Raw genomic sequence first — 13,437 nt, 5'->3', positions numbered from 1 at the left:
CGTCTTAATGGTTTAAGCTCTTAAGCCCAAACTTCAGATCCTTAGGCCAAATATGCCTAAGATTCATAAAGTCTCAAACTTTATCACTTGGGATGTCCATAAAGCTCTTAATCCAAGGTCTTAATCCATTAAGACCCACATATTTCACACATGGAACAACCACAACCCTTGGGACCTCATTTTTCTCACTCAAGACCTCTCCTAAGGTCTGAAAGGACAGATAATCTTGACCAACTCGAAACAGGCAACAAGATGAGGACTTTTGGGACAAGAATGGTGTCAAAGCTTCACAACACATAGATCTACCCAATATGAATGTCAAGCAAGAAGCTTTTTACCTCAAATAGGCTCCAAAGGATGATGTCTTCCCAGATCTATAAGCTCCAGCCGTTCCTCTCCTTCTTTGACAACTTCTCCTTTCTTCCTTTATGCTCTCCTTTGCTAATCCAAGCTTTTCAATACCAAACACACCCAATCAAGGGGGTGGGACGGCTATCTTAGGGTTTCTGAGGTTAAGAGAGTGATTATGGAGGCTAAGGAGGAAGCCTTTATGTTCTTTATATAGTGGTTGCCTTTAAATTAGGGTTTTGGGGATTCTGAGAGTACGCTGGGCGTACTCACTCAAACACCCGCGTTTCTTCCTCCACTACGTTGGGCGTACCCAACATGATCCTTTTTTCATGCATGGTCTTCCCTTTCCACTTTTCCCATAAAAGGACCAACATTACCCTTTCTCTTAAATCTCAGGGACTCATACATAAATACGTTTAGGAACGGGGCGTTACACTAAGACCACAACCAAACAATGAACAAGAAATGAGGCGAAATCAGTCATTATAGGGCTATATGATCCCAATCGTATACAATTTTTAAAGCATACACTTAGCAATCAATTCTACCAATACAGATTCCAAATCTAGAATAATGTCCAATGCTTCCTAGGCTACAAGGCATCACATATCGGGCCAATCTAGCATGCAATTCCTGAAAGTATCCCTAGCCTCATCCTTGCATGCAAACATTCATATAATATATCATATCAACATGTATGGGTATTATAGGAATCACTTACTTGAGCTTGACTGATTGCACGCATCACACCCCCTTTTCTTTATAAAAGTCTTTTCAAAAACTTATTTTATTTAGAAAAATCTTTTCAGAAACTTATTTTCATTCAAAAGATAACGAATTCCTCAATTTGAGTTCAAACATACCCGAAAGTGTGCTCGAATCCATCAAACCAAGGCTCTGATACCAACTTGTAACGTCCCGAAAATCCAAGGTAAAATTTTCATTTTTTTAAAACAAATAATCATACAACGAGTTGTTCCATAACCGATCAAAATGAATATATTATTTAAACATCAAAGTATTATCATTAATTGCCAATGCAGAAACCTCAGGGGGATGTTATGCAGTCACGTTGAGCTCTTCCCTTTTGAACCGAAAGTACCTAAAACCATAAATATGAAACCATAAGCACAAAGCTTAGTGATTTCCTCAATATATTATTGGATTAGGTATCTAATCCCATAACTATAAATGGTATGTACTTGACCCGATAGTAGCATGGTCCTTTTGTGTTGCCTTCACCAGAGCAATTTGATAGGATGGACTTTTGAGATAAAGGTTATTTGTGATTTATTAATATATTATAAGTATAATATATTAATTGAGAAATCATATTATTTAATTAGTATTGATCAAGAATTAATTTGAAACTAATTTAGTGATCAAAAGAGAATGATTAAATATACGAGGACTGATTAAGTAAATCATTGATTCTTATAGTGTGGGCCAATGATCCATGGTTGATTAGGATGAGCTAAACCAATATGATAGTCCATGGAGGTTTAACACATGGAGCCTAAGAAATATGAAGGGTCATGGTGCATTAGGGTTTGCATGGATGAAACCCTAGCCTTTGTTACACTATAAAAGCAACCCCCTAGCCCCAAAATCGGTTGCCCATTCATTATAAGATAGTGATAACCAATTTTGAGCTAACTAGCCTACTATCTCAAGCCTCCTTTTACAGTTGGTGTTTGTGACACATTAGAGGCAACTAGAGGTGCTAAAGCTTTCTAAGGCCAAGAACTACAAACTACATCAAGAGGTATTCATCTAACTTGGTTTTTATGTTGTATATCCTCTGTTGCATGCTAGTTAGGGTGTATGCTTTGGAAAATTGAAATTGCATGTATAATTAGAGAAAACATAGATTCAATGCATCTAGGGTTGCATGTGCACCATAGGAGTGTTATAGTGCTTAAAACCTAACAGTGGTATCAAAGACTAGGATTGTTTTCTATTATATTTGATGCTTGGTTATTTTTCAAAGCTGAAAAAATCGATTTTATGGCTTCTGACTGATGAACTCGCTGAGTCCCATGTTCTAACTCAATGAGTTCACTCACTAAAAGGGCAACTCGATGAGTCCAGTTCATGTACTCGTCGAGTAAAGGCTTCTGTTTGCAGAATTTCGAGTTTTTGGCTAGAATTGGATTAGGATCATTACCACAAACTGTTTTGTATCATAAAAATCGTAATTTCTTATTTGGTAATGATGATCCTCATCCAATTAAAAGATAAATGTCAAAGTTTTAAGATAATTGTTGGTTATATGATAAACAAAGTTACTTGTAAATTGTTGATTTGATATTATCATGCCTCATGAGTTTAGTTAGATCAATCATGAATTATATGATATTTGTTGGAATTGATCTAAATGTTTTAATGAGTTCCATAAATTGTCCTTAAGTTATGGAACATGAAAAGTCCCACCCATTAAAATAAGATTAAACTCATAAGTTATGGAAATGAAGAGTTTTCAAGAGTTTCAAAACTTGCCCTCAAGTTTTGGAATTTGTAAAGTCTCACTAATGAAACATTTAATTCCAAACCCTAGGATTTTAAAGTTAAAATTCAACCTTTATACTATTATAATTGTAACACTGTATATTTTCAAACAAAATTTTCATTTTAAAATCACATAGTTCTCATAACACATTTCACAAAAATCCCAGTTATTTAATTTACAAAACGCAACTCGATAATTGTTTGATTAATAATCTAAGGTCCTCAAAACATAACTTTTTCTCTTGTGTGTACAATCAAGTCGACGCCTTCCCGTGATCATGAGAAAAACCTAAAACACATATCACATAACACGGTAAGCACGAAGCTTAGTGGGTTCCCCAAAATACCACATACACAAATAATAAGCCTCTCGTGGCTATAACTCGGCATGGACCATCCGATCTCATGCGTCTCGGTGTGGACCCTCCGGTCATGTGTCTCAATGAGGACCCTCCGATTTCACAGCTCGGTTTGGACCCTCTGTTCATGTCTCAGTGGAAACCCTTCAGTCCCACAACCCGGTTTGGACCCTCCGGTCCTGTCTCAGTGGAAACCCTCTAGTCCCATAACACGGTTTGGACCCTTCGATCCTATCTCAGTAAAACACAAAATATAGCATATATATCACACAAACAAAATGCATAATATCATGTAACTTGACGAGTCTTTAGAGGGACTCGACGAGTGGATTAGCCAAGTCGCGACTAAGCAGCTCGATAAGACTCGACGAGTCGGTGGAGCGACTCGACGAGTTGAGTCGTGATTCCAGGATTTCTGAGTTATAGAACTCGTCAAGTGGAAGGTTGACTCGACGAGTTGGTCAACCCATAATGTTGACTTTGACTAGAGTATGAACTTTGACTGTGGGTAAAATGGTAATTTTACCCTTAGATACATTTTCAGTTTTCTGACTAAGTAATATTGTATAGAGCTAGCCGGGGAGTCGTGGGAGCAACTAACAACGATACCTCACACACGAGTTCAACATCCATTTTGAGAGGTGAGTCCTCTTCCAGTATGAATAGGTCTAAGGCCACAATGCCGGACCGTTTTAGTTGTTAGTAGTTCCGGACTAAGGTCTGATGCCGGGGCGGTCCCGAGAAGAGTATATGTATGCTTGATGTCTTTGTAATTCATGCATGTTATGTATTATGTGTCCTGGGGCAAACCCGAAGTGTGTTAGTGTATATGTTATGTGTCATGTGTTCCGGGGTGAGCCCGATGCCGAGGAAAGCCCGATGCATGTTAGTTTATATGATATTTGTTATATGTTCCAGGCTTCGGTCCGATGCCGAGGTAAGCCCGATGTATGTTATATGCTTATGTTATGTGTTTATGATATATGATATGTTGTGTATGTGACGGGGTAAGACTGATGTCGGGGTGAGCCTTATGCCAGACATAGTCTGATGCCGGGGTGAGCCCGATGCCGGACATGAGTCTGATACCGGGTAAGCCGATGTCAGGTTCGTTCCATTGCAGTTGGGCGGTATCCTATATTTGCGTTATCTGTTATATGATATATGTGTATGGTATGTGGTGGTTTAGAGGAGCTCGCTAAGTTTCGTGCTTATAGTTTTCAGTTTGGTTTCAAGTACTTCAACTAGTAAGGGAAAGAGCTCGGGGTGATCGCATGACACACACCATAATTTTCTAGCATGAGAGATTTACTCTGATATTTGGCATGAGATTTTGATATGTTAACAGATATTACGATATTTTGAGATACATGGTTTATGATTTTATACTATGGTGATGATATTTATGGTTCTAATAACGATTTAAAAACGAAAATTTTGGACCGTATTTTTGGGATGTTCCATAAAAGCATAAAAGATCAAATACCTGAATCATGTGTTACATTTAGAACTAGATTATGACCCGCATTAAACGCATGGAACACATAAATAAAATACAAATTTATATAGACATCACATAATAATTATAAAAAAAGCAGGGTTACTGGTATTATTGAAATGTGTAGATATTACACTAAAATCGGTAAATATATATAGCATTGAAGGACCTCTTTATATACAACTTTTTTGTTTAATTAGTTCAATGACCTTGCTTGTCACATATAAGTACCTTCAAACATTTTTTACTTGTGACACGGAAAACAACTATATATAGCCAACCATGTGTGAAAATGGGTCTACACAAGTATAATCCAACATTTGACAGTGTACTTTCAAAATACATTGTTATTTTATGTCTATATTGCGAAATATAACTGTTTATTTCAAAAAATAGCAACTTATTTATGTTCCTTTAAAATGAACCACATAAACCCCCCTCCCCCCCCCCCCCATAATATTAAATATAAAGAAACTATAACCAATAAATCTGCAACGAAGCTAATCATCTACCTCTACTTCATCTCTAATATCAAGTCTTTTTTTCCTTAATCTGAGTTATTGTCACTATCATCGACAATGTTAAGATTCATTGATGGCTTCGTTTTATTTTAAGGATAATATGACATAAATCATTTATCAGGTCTATCATTTATGTTTATATCTTCGTTTTTTTGTTATTTATTTATTTATTTATTTATTTTTGTGTGTGGATTTTGATATGCCTTCTTCGGTTTACCACCATCTTTTTTCTTCAGGCTCTTTTTTTTATGAAAAACATTTTTTTTGTGAAATTCGTTCTACGGTTTTGAGTATGTGCAGGTACGTTGATTTTTTTAAAGTAAAGAAAGTAGGGTTTTTGTTCGATGTTGGTTCCTAGGTTTGGTTCTTATTTTTTGTGATTTCTTATAATCCATTGCGTTTTATTTTCCATCTTTATCTACAATCTTTATGTATAGAACACTTTATCCATACAGTCATTCACTACATAGTTTAATGAAGGAAAAAAGAATCACCCCCTTAGTTTTATTTACTTTGCAGATTATCGAGCCTCCATGCAAAGCTTACAACATAATAAAAAAAACAAAAAACTCTTATGAGGTAAATGCCAATTACGATTCTACCCATTTTCCTCTTGTAACAATTATTTCACTTCAAAACTTCAAAACACCTGTTTTTGTGTTTCAGCATATTATTGATAGCATGAAAGATCCAAACATTGTTGCATTTTGGTTAATCACAATGCCTCAAATTATGGGAGGATTTACATATGATGATGAGGCCAAACATAAAATATGGTGGTAATACAAGGTTCTTCTTCTTCTTATTTATTTATTTACTTATTTTTTAATTCAACTTTATTACGAAATTAAATAGCTTCTTTTGTTGATATTAGTGTTTCTTATTTAGAAAAATATGTGATATGATCAACTTCGTGATGCTATAGCAATGAGAAAACTTGGATGAACAGGAAGTGAGATAAATTTCTAATTTATTAACTTCAATGAGAAATTAATAAATTATAGTTTTGTTATTGAATTTGAAATACAACAGAGATTATATCAATGGATCCTGAACGTGTAAGAAATGATACAGTGGTAGTAAAGAACATTCCTTACTATAAAGCAAAGAGCAAATTAGAGGCAGAAGCGATGAAGCTCAATCCACCACCATGACCTCAAAACTGTGGAGGGGAGGGTGTGACATCCCCAAAATCTCGGCCAGAAAAGACCGATTTCATTTATGTTTTTTAAACATTTTCAGAGTAAATCCGTTTGATTTTAAAAGAGATGCGAAATTTGTTCCCCAAAACAAAACATGATAAAATAGATATTTATCAAAACATTTCATAAAGAAATATGATTTCATTTCATAATCAAAAGTCGGGATGTCATGTTCCGATACAGATCATAAAGCATAAACGATAACATTACAAGTCGTTCAACAAATATATACATATACAGACTTGTAAACAAAAACAACTTGATGATTCGCCCATCTTAAGCTCTTGCGCCACTTCCTGTAATACAAATAAACTGAGTGGGTCAGGCTTGGGAGCCTGGTGAGCATATAGGGTTTTCAACCCACAATAATTATATTTAATTTCAACAATCCAAAATAAACCCGATTACCCATTCCCGTTATCCTCACTTTACGTTCCTAAAAATAACGTCTATTATAAGGAACTTATTTCAGGATTTTCATCGGGACGGACATTACTGCAGAGGGGCTTCCTCAACAATAAGTGTCCTAAAGGCAACCATGTGGGGGATAGAGTACACCGGTGAACACGTCGTTCACAACACCTACAGGTAATGAGCCTGCTAGTGTTCCACAGGACAGTCTAGAATAGTCCGTGGTCGTCATCCATACTCTGCTGAATGACTAGAATAACACCAATAACACCGAGGCCTCTCATCTGTTTATTTCACACCAATTGTCTACCCATATTCTACCCAACATATTAGTAGATAAAAATATACATTTTTATACGTTGTTTAAAAACTTGTATAGCATGCTTTAATCAATACATATTCCACATAACAGATGAGGCATACACACATAACACGTATTTCATAGATAATATATCAGATATATGAGGTAGAAGAGAGTGAATATACATTCACACATATAACCACAAAATATTTACACGTAGCATGTATTTTATATTAAATACTTCATAATACTGCGTTGGAATGAAAATAACTACACACTCACTTGATCAGAAGATGATCCGACAGCACTACGGCTTATAGAAGTAGTGTCTCTCCGTAGATCTGGAAGATCTTCACAAAAACCGGGCTCCTCGCGGGCAGGGCTTCGGCTCGGAAATAACGCTCTTCGGGATCCTCGGGGCTTCGGATCTTGCTTCGGGGCTCAGGAATAATACCGGGGCTTCGGGGTATAAACGGCACGCAAAACGAGGCAAAAGACTAGAGAGAAGGAAGAAATTGTAAAAAGAAAAGAGCTGCCTTCGGATCCCCTTTTATAGGTGCTGAACCCTCGCACGTACGCGGGGCGTAACTTCGGGGTACGCGGGGCGTACGCCTCGGTTGTCGTCAGCGCTTACGTCATCGGTCCTCTACGTCATTGCATACGACTCCGGAGTACTCGAGTGCTGGTTCGTCACCCTTCGCTGTACGCGGGGCGTACTTCGGATAGACCGACTGACTCCTCTTCGGATAATATCGGAGGTTTAATTAAAAATAAATATTAAATATTTAATAAACTTCAAAAATTCATATCTCCTTCATACGAACTTCGTTTTCGACGTTCTTTATATTCACGCCAAGGTGAGACTACGTTCTACAACTTTCGTTTAGACTCCGTCGGCTAATTTTGACTTTTATTTTTATTATTTATTTTTAAAAGGCCGGGACAGAAAAACTTCGTTATAAATTCATAACTTCTTCGTCTGACGTCCGTTCTCGCCTAACTTTTCATCGTTTCGCTACTAACAACGAGATCTTCGATTCTCATTTAGATTGTTTCGGCTAAAAACCGCTCGATCTCAAATCGAGTATTCGGGCTGCATACTGCCCAGTCGAAACTTTAGAAAATCATAACTTCCTCATACGAAGTCAGATTTGGGCGTTCCTTTTATGCACACTCTCGGTTTAACGAAATCTACGACTTTCGTTTAGATCGCTAAGGCTAAATATCGGTCTATCTTAAATTCATATTTTACGTCACTCGGCGTCGTGCCGGTTCTGTCGCGAAACTTCGACAGGTCATAACTTCTTCGTTATAACTCGGATTTTGGCATTCCTTATATCACCGGAATCCTTGTTTCAACCACTACAACATTATGCAAAGATATCAGGCTTATCTCACACTTTAATTTTTGACGCTTATTTTATTCTTAATTCATTAAATTATAATAATTAAGAATACACACATAAAACACATAATTCACAAATAATACATTTTTATTATTTCAAATTGGGGTTACAAAGGTTAACCTAGACTATTACATTGCTAAAAATGGCAAGCCCAGAAACACGGGCGTTACAATTCTCTCCACCTTAGAATGATTTCGTCCCCAGAATCACACACCAGCAAACAAATGTGGATAGCGACTCATCATGTCACTCTCCGTCTCCCAGGTGAGATTCAGCCCATTCGTGTGTTTCCATCGGACAAGCACTAACTCAACCATCTTACGTCGCAATTTCTTATTCTTGCGGTCAATGATTGCCTCCGGTTCCTCAATCAACCTTTTGTTCTCATCGATCCTCAACTCCGAAAGTGGAATTATGTCGGGAACTTTTCCCGTGAACTTCCTCAAGTAACACATGAAAAGTGTTATGAATTCCATTCAGTTCTTCGGGTAGTTCGAGCTTGTAAGCTTGGTTCCCAATCCTCTGAAGAACTTTAAACGGTCCAATAAACCTTGGGCTTAACTTTCCCCTTTTACCAAATCTTATAAGTCTCTTCCACGGCGAGACTTTAAGCAAAACCGAATCTCCAACTTTAAAAGTCATCGGTCTTCGCTTTTTGTCAGCGTAGCTCTTTTGACGGTCCTGAGCTGCTAACATTCTTTCCCTAATTATTATCAACTTTTCAGCAGTTTGATGGACTATCTCCGGTCCCATAAACTGCTTTTCCCCAGCCTCAAGCCAACAAGACGGCGTACGACACTTCTGTCCATACAATGCTTGATAAGGTGCCATCTTTATGCTCGAGTGAAAACTATTATTATAGGAAAATTCTACCAAAGGTAAATGTTCATCCCAATTACCTAGGAATTCCAAGGTACACGCTCTCAGCATATCTTCAAGTGTTTGTATCGTTCTTTCGCTCTGACCATCAGTCTGCGGATGTTAAGTTGTACTTAAACACAACTTGGTACCCAATTCCTCTTGTAGACTTTTCCACAATCGTGAGGTGAAACGACTATCACGATCCGACACAATCGTTAGCGGAACACCGTGAAGCCTCACAATTTCCTTCAGGTAAGAATTCGCAAGCTTTTCCATAGACCATTTCTCGTTGGCTGCTATGAAATGCGCACTCTTAGTGAATCGATCAACGACCACCCAAATCATGTCATGACCACTTTTTGTTCTGGGTAGTTTAGTGACCAAATCCATAACAATGTCTTCCCTCTTACCCATAGGCATAGGTATTGGTTCTAAACTCCCGTATGGTTTCTGATGTTGTGCCTTGACTCTTGCACAAGTCACAAACTCGGCCACATACTTCGCAATGTCGAGCTTCATCGTCGGCCACCAATAATAGGGTTTCAGGTCCCTATACATTTTTGTGCTACCAGGATGAATCGAGTACATGGTTTTGTGAGCTTCTTCCATCAGAAGATCTCTGACTCCTCCTGTCTTAGGTATCCAAATCCGATCTTGGAACACCTTCAGTCCGTGACTGTTTACACCGAACACCAACGTTTTGCCCAAACGTTCCTCCTTTCGGTCATTCTTCTCAGAAGCTTCGCTTTGAGCTTTCTTTATATTTTCCAAAATAGTCGAGACAACTTTAATTCTCAACGCTCTTGGCCTTCTCCTTTCAAGATTAAATTTCCGACTGAGAGCATCAGCAACAATATTGGCTTTACCGGGGTGGTAAAGTATCTCATAGTCGTAGTCTTTAAGTAATTCCATCCAGCGTCGTTGCCTCATATTCAATTCTTTCTGACTAAAGAGATATTGGAGACTCTTATGATCAGTGAAAAGTTTGCACTTCGTGCCATAGAGGTAATGCCTCCATATTTTCAGAGCGAAAATTACCGCTGCCAACTCCAAATCACGAGTCGGGTAGTTCTTTTCGTGCTCTTTCAGCTGTCGAGACGCATATGCGATCACCTTATCCCTTTGGGTCAAAAAGCAACCCAATCCAACCCCATACGCATCGCTATAACTCCATCGGGTAGAGAAAGTATCGGTGTCTCGCATAGTTTCTTCTTTAGCTTCTCGAATGCTTCTTTATGTTTATCATTCCAAGCATAAGTAGCTCCTTTGTGGGTCAAAGCTGTTAATGGACTAGCGATCGAAGAAAAGCCTTGGATAAATCTTCGGTAATATCCGGCTAATCCTAAAAAGCTTCGGATCTCCGTGGGACTTTTCGGTTGTTCCCATTTCATCACAGCTTCGATCTTCGCTGGATCAACCATTATCCCTTCTTGGTTGACCACGTGACCCAAGAATTGGACTTCACGAATCCAAAAATCACATTTGGAGAACTTCGCATACAACTTCTCCTCCTTCAAGACTTCCAACACTTCTCGCAAGTGTCTGCCATGCTCTTCTTGGCTTTTCGAATAAATCAGAATGTCATCGATGAACACTATCACAAATTTATCAAGGAACGGATTACAAACCCTGTTCATTAAATCCATGAATGCTGCTGGAGCATTGGTCAGTCCAAACGACATAACCAAGAACTCATAGTGTCCATATCACGTTCTGAATGCAGTCTTCTCTATATCCTGCTCTCTTACCTTTAGCTGATGATATCCTGACCTTTGGTCGATCTTCGAGAAATAGCTCGAACCTTGCAATTGATCAAACAGGTCATCGATCATCGGCAACGGATATCTATTCTTTATTGTTTCCTTATTCAGCTCTCGGTAATCAATGCACATCCTCATGCTTCCATCTTTCTTCTTTACGAATAACACCGGAGCTCCCCAGGGTGATGAACTAGGTCTAATGAAACCTTTATCCAATAACTCCTGAAGTTGCATCATCAGCTCCTTCATCTCCGTCGGTGCTAATCGATAAGGTGCTTTTGCAATTGGCGTTGTTCCGGGCAACAAGTCGATACGAAATTCTACTTGCCGATCGGGTGGTAATCCAGGAAGATCTTCGGGAAATACTTCCGGATAATCACACACAACAGGAATATTTTGCATCACCTTCTTTTCCTTCTTAGCGTCGATCACGAATGCTAAGTATGATGTACACCCCTTGGTCAAACATTTTATGGCTTTCATTAGAGAAATGATTCCAGAGTTTACTCTGCGTTTATCTCCGTACACCATAAACGATTCCTTCCTAGGCGGGTTCACTTTCACTATTTTCTTCTTGCATAAAATTTCAGCATCATTGGCGCTAAGCCAATCCATTCCCAAAACGATGTCGAAACCGTTAAGTTCAATAGGCAATAATTCCTCGTGGAACTTATTCCCATTCAGATCAATTAAGATGTTTTTCATACGATGGCTAACAGGTACAAACTTTCCACTAGCAACTTCGACTAATAAGGCATTATCTAGTCTATCAACAGGCAAAACTAGTTTTCTACCAAATTCATGCGATATAAAGGAGTAGTTGGCTCCAGAATCAAATAAAATTTGGGCAGACAATTTGTTAACGAGAAAGGTACCTGAAGCGACATCAGCTTCATCTTTAGCAGCTTCCAGTGTCATCTGGAATGCTCTCGCCTTTGGCTTTGGCGGAATGTTGGGTCTTGCTGCTTCCTTCTTTTTCGGACAATCCCTTGAGATGTGCCCCTCCTCACCACAACCATAACAAACATTCTTGGTGAAGGTGCAGTCGTTGGCATAATGCCCTAACTTTCCACATTTGAAGCATGTGGTTTCCCCGCCACACTTCCCATGATGCTTCTTCTTGCACTTGTCGCACCATTTCGCCTCTACCTTTCCTCCACTTCCCTTCGAACTAGACTTCGAGAATTTACTTTTCTTGCTGGACCCTGAAAATCCATCGATTTTCCTCTTCTCACCAAGCTCTGACCTTTCCAGACCCTTTTCCCTGATCTGGGTCTCAACATTTCTAGCAGCCCAGATGGCGGCTTTCAATGTGGTTGCTTGCTTAACCATTGGACCATAGTCCGCTGGTAGTCCAAGGGCAAACTTGTTGACCTTAGAGAGTTCTGTAGGCATCAAATATGGGATAAACTTCATCTTTTCTGTGAAACTTGCAGCGTATTCAGTAACGCTCAATTTCCCTTTCTTCAAATTCTGAAACTCATTACTGATTTCCAGAAGGTCCTGCTCGGAGCAGTATTGCATTTTTAGTTGTTCCACAAAGTCTTCCCAAGACATTTTGCTTGCTTCTCCCTTGGGCATAGAGTCAACTAACAGCTTCCACCAACTCAACACGCCAGATTTTAGCAGAGGGATCGCAAGAGCGGTCTTCTGCCTGTTGCTACATTCGCAACTTTCAAACATAGTCTCCATTTCAGAGACCCAGTCCATAACTTGCACCGGCGTCGGGCTTCCGGATAGACATGGTGGTTTGGATGCCATGAAATCCTTATACTTGCACCCACGACCATCATTTCCTCCATACTGGTTATTGCATCTAATCACTGGTTGTTCGTCTTGACCAATGATCCCACTAAAGTTTTCTCCTTCAGACTGCCCTCCATTCTCCTCGGGCTCTTCCGCTTGAATTGACGGTTCTTCACGATTCTGCCTAAGCAGGCGTCTTGTTTCTTCCATTTGACGATCCAACATCATTTGAATCATCATTTGTACACCAGCCATTGTTATCGGCTCAGGTGCAGCAGCTACGACAGGTACTTGTTGATTTACAGGCGGTTGATTCCTGTTTTCATCAGCATTTCCAACTCCGCTTCTTGTTCTCACCATTTTTGATCTACACACCGAATAATTTCACCTTATTACTCCAAACGATTAGATGCTAGTTCTAATATCGTATACATACGCTTAGAATCCTAAACACATAAACCTTCAGATCCGGTTGGCAACAAACCGTAGATCTGAACAAACAATATCATATAT

This window comes from Lactuca serriola, chromosome 2, assembly GCF_051521515.1.
Source record: "Lactuca serriola cultivar US96UC23 chromosome 2, Lser_US96UC23_V15, whole genome shotgun sequence".
Classification (NCBI taxonomy): Eukaryota; Viridiplantae; Streptophyta; class Magnoliopsida; order Asterales; family Asteraceae; genus Lactuca; species Lactuca serriola.
This window is presented reverse-complemented; position numbering follows the sequence as displayed.